Genomic DNA, 4,877 nt, shown 5'->3' with positions numbered 1-4,877 from the left:
TGCAACGAGGCCGTAGCTACAAAGACCTTCATGACGGCTGGCCACGTGTAGACATGACAAAATCTCTGTACTGGACACACATGCACGTCAGCAGTCAGCCACATAGACAGGCCAGCCCAAGCTCGCATGCACAATCAACAATGGTCCGGCCCATGTGACATCGGCTGGGACGATAAATAGAAAGCGGGCGACATCTTTCCCTTCTCTCCCAAACCCTCCCAGCTCCATACAAATCTAATTCTAAAAAAACTCCATATAGAAATCTAACGAACGCGGGCGGATCCGAAGTATCCAATCATCTACACTATTACTCCATCAAATATCTGATACCCATAAAAAAACTGAAACCTAGTAATCATCTAGAATAATGCCATCATCGTAACGAGCAAATGAAAGTGCATTGTAATAAATAAATAAATAAATAAATAAATAAAAGCTGGCTGGTAAAAAAAAGTGTGCAGTGGAGATGGAGCGGTACCTTCTTTTGCTTCTTCTGGCGCATCTCAGGCAGCGTCTGCCCCGGGGACAGTTTCTGCACCAACACATCGTCCATCGTGTCAGTCTTACCGCTCGTAGTAACACCGAGACGAATGCATGCATGCATGCATGGAAGGGAGACAAAAAAGAATGGTGGTGCGTGGCGTACCTGGAGCTCGTCCTCGACGGCCTTGGGGCGGCGCTGCAGGGGGCGGTAGGGCAGCAACGACAGACACGACCCAAACGAGAATTAAGATGTGTGTGATCTACAAAGTAGAAACTGAGCAATGTGTATGCGGTCTAGCCTGCCCTCTACTCTATAGATGGATGGATAGATGGTTGGATATGCACAAGCAAGCACACTAATGCCACTAATGCATGCATCAAATCCCTACTACTAATGCCGATTTAGGGGTGATATCACCAGTTCCTCTGGCCTGCTCCGCGTATATACAAACAATAGAAGGAAACTATTAATGGCATTAGTGCCAGGATAGACACTGTTGTTTGCGCGTAGAGTGATCACAACGACGGTGCTGGAGATCGCACAGATTATCAGTATCTATCCCAGACATAATGAGGTGCCGATTATGCGTGTGGCGTTACTTACTTTGCTGTACTGCTGGCGTATAAAGGGCAAGAATATAAATGGTGTAATTGAGTAAAGAAACGAGCCACTGTTTCTCAAAATGGAGGGGGACCCACAACGCCACGCAAGCAAGACCGGGCCCGGCCCTGACCCGAGCCCACGGGCAGCGGCTCGGGCCCAACCGGACCGGACCGACCGAGACGGCGCAACACAACTCAACATAGACGGAGTGGGGCGCTGCCGCCGTGGACGACGGGCAGGTACCATGGTGGCTATGCTACCTTACCTGGCGTCGACACAGAATGGGGCGTGGCGTGTGTACCTGTGCTGCGAGAGGTTGGCGGGGCGAGGTGGCAGTGATGAGGGGGTGGTCGCGCGAGGTGGCAGTGGCGAGAGGGTGGCGGCGCGAGGAGCCAGTGGCGAGGTATCGAGGATGACGGGGCCTCGGGCGCTCGGCGACGGCATCAGCTTCTCCGCCTCCACATGCCGCTGGGCCTGGCCTTGCACCGCTGGGCGTTTCTTGATCTTTAAGACGGCCCGACAATGCGTCTGAGTGGGGGTCAGCTCGGGCTCAGGCGCGTGGGTGGGAGTAGGCACCGGTACGGGTTCAGGAGTGGGAGCGGGTGCGGCGTGTGGGGCTCGCGGCAGGCGCGCGAGCGCTTCTTGCGGACCCACTTGAGGGGGGCGGGGTCTTCCGGCGCGGCGGTGGTGATGCCGCTGCCGCCGCCGCCGCCGTCGAGGTCGGTTCCCTGGGTGGCCTGGGCGGCGAGGTTGTAGAGCCCACCGTCGAGGCTATTGTATGCCTGCGAGGCTTGGGCGACGAAGGTGTAGACCGCCCCGCCGAGGTTGTTGGATGCCTCGGAGGCTTGGGTGACCAAGTTGTAGAGCCCGCCGCCGAGGTTGAGTCCCTGGGAGGAGTGTGCGGCGATGTTGTAAAGCTGGTGGTCGCTCACGATGGCAACAGATGAGGACGCCGGACGCCCTCGTGGCCGGCGCTGCTCGAGGGAGGCGCGAGCGAGATACGATGCGAGGCTCGAGCTGTCGGCGTCCACGGCCGCGGTGCCGTCGCGCTCATCCACACCAAGCATGGACGAGCGCGACGGTGCCCCAGCCGTGGATGCCGACAGGTCGAGCCTCACATCCTACCTCGCCCGCGCCTCACTCGAGCAGCGCCAGCAACGAGGGCGTCTGTATCCTCATCCGCTGCCATAATGAGGGACCACCAGCTGTACAACGCCACCGCACATTCCTCCCAGGGACTCAACCTCGGCGGCGGGCTCTACAACTTGGCCATCCAAGCCTTTGAGCCATCCAACAGCCTCGGCGGCGTGGTCTACACCTTCGCCGCGCAAGCCTCCCAGGCATACAACAACCTCGGCAGTGGGCTCTACAACCTTGCCGCCCAGGCCACCCAAGGAGGCGACCTCGGCGGCGGGCTCTACAACCTCGCTGCCCCGACCACCCAGGGAGCAGACCTCGCTGACAGGCTCTACAACCTTGCCGCCCAGGTCACCCAGGGAGGCGACCACGGCGGCGGCAGCGGCGGCTGCGGCATTGACATCGCCGCGCCGGATGACCCTGCTACCTGCATGGAAAATTAAATCAGACAATCCAAAGACGGCGTTGGCGAGCACGAGAACCACGTCGAACACTTGGGATACAGATTGAAACAAACAACAAAGAAATTCTTCCCTCATCGCGAGAATTCTATCTAAACCAAAATCAGTTCCAAAAAGCAACCACGTCTACGAACTGTGAAATTGGATTGCAAACCCCGAACATTCAAAGATCTGTTCGACAGAAATCCGTACAAAAACAATCTGGGCGAAAGCACAAATCTTCCGCCATGATCCTGTTGCCGCTGCGAAGACAGACCAAACAGAAATATTACTAAAACAGAACAAAATAGACGGGAAACTCTGGAACCAGTCACAACACCCGTCGAGTAGGGGAAAAGGAAAGAATATGCAGCCGACAACCAAATCGGGAAAGATTGGTAAAATGAATCCAGCAGTGAGATGAGGCAGGAAAGCAAGCAACAGAACCAGATCAGGAACCATATGGAGCACCGATGACCTGAAGATTAGATAAACTCTGCTCCAGGCAAAACAAAAAACAGACGCACACCGAAAGATCTGGTTGATGGTGGCCATGCCGACGATTGAGAGCATGAGAAGGGGGATCCATGCCCTCGCTTAGTCGGCGAACCCCATTGATGTTGATGCATAGAAGGCTCCTCTGGAGAGGCTTCCCGCCGGACCGTCACGGTGGCGTGAGGCTCGATCTGGGAAGAGGAAAGTGTTGGGAGCAGAAAGGGTTGGCGGCGGCTAGGGGAGGAAAGAGGACTATTGTGCGGTTCGATTTAGGGTTCTGATGTGAGAAGGCTGGGTGTGGTATTTTTGTATGGAAGAAATGATAGGGTGCACATATCGGGCCTAATTGATGGGCCCACGGGAATCAGGTATAGGGATGGTGCATAGAGGGGCCCACTGGAGAGGCTTCCTGCCGTGTGTCGAAGTGGCGTGCTGCCCCAGATCTTGGTCCCCGTCGCCTTGGCCGAATCAAGGGATGGAGGAGGAGGCCGCAGCACGAGGCGACATTGAGGGTTTGGCGCAATCCTGACTAAGGCAATACCTCCGAATTCAATGGGATTTTTTTGGCAGAATAGGCATGCACCATTATCCCTGTGCGGTCTTAGGTGCGACCACCCCTACGTTCACGTTACCCATCGAGGCATGACATGGCAATGGGAGGATAAGCACTCGCATCTCACCTTCCCCATCCCCGTCGTTGGATCAAGAACCCACGGTTAGTGATCTATTCACCACTCTATGACTCGCCTCGAAGAGAAAGAAACACATATTCCTCTGAAAATAAATAAACACACATTTCTTTTCAACCAAAAAACCAAACATTGAACATCTTTTAAGGTTCATAACGGTAAGACTTTTATTCTACTATCATTTTCCACATATGAAAATGGGAGTGCCTTACACAGTTTCACTTCTATATAAGTTTGAATCCATATGGGTATAGTGCATATAAAATTACGTATTTTTAATCATGACACGCAATCGTAACTTGGTATATATTAGTCTTAGCTTGATATGTATTATTATGGGATAAATGTGACACTATCAATTACTTGGGATCCGGAACACACCACTAGAATAAGACATTGTAGATGAGAATGCACACCTAACCACTACCCGGTGACGCCTCAAGGGTTAATGGTTAATGTGACTGCACATAGAAAATAAAGAAGATGCATTAAATCCCCTTCTAATTTCTAGTTTTAATCATATGTTGTGCCATGGACCAGTTTATGTATTAGACTGGATGAACATTTTCTTCACATGGCACGCCATGTGTCGGGCCCGTGGGACTGGGGTAGTGGGGTATCCAGGTGCGTCGGCCTGTGGCCCAATGCGGGGCCCATCACAAGGTTCGTGAGCAAGATCCTCGTGAGGCAGTCTCCCGAGGTCACCTCCCAAGGCCCTCGTGGAGGCGAACAAGTCATGAGCCGCCAGGCCCGGTCACGCGGTCCAGAGTCAATCATGTGGCTGCAGGTGTGGCAAAGCTCGTCGCCAAGTTAGCAACAATTTTACCTCCAGCAGCGCCCATATCCCTTCACCATCTCATCCATCCACGTGAGAATCTTGTTTGCGCCAAGCGAAGCAAACAGTTCCTGCAAAACAGAAATCCATGGCAGCTATAGGCAGGAGCAATGCCCCCCAAAGCGTAAAACCAGCAGTGCAAAAATCAACCCCGAAGAAGCAAAAGGATGCAAACGGAACAACAACAACGAGAA

The sequence above is a fragment of the Triticum aestivum genome, chromosome 1B (genome assembly GCF_018294505.1).
Source record: "Triticum aestivum cultivar Chinese Spring chromosome 1B, IWGSC CS RefSeq v2.1, whole genome shotgun sequence".
NCBI classification, from domain to species: domain Eukaryota; kingdom Viridiplantae; phylum Streptophyta; class Magnoliopsida; order Poales; family Poaceae; genus Triticum; species Triticum aestivum.
The sequence above is the reverse complement of the archived record's forward strand: the minus strand, read 5'-3'. Positions refer to the sequence as shown.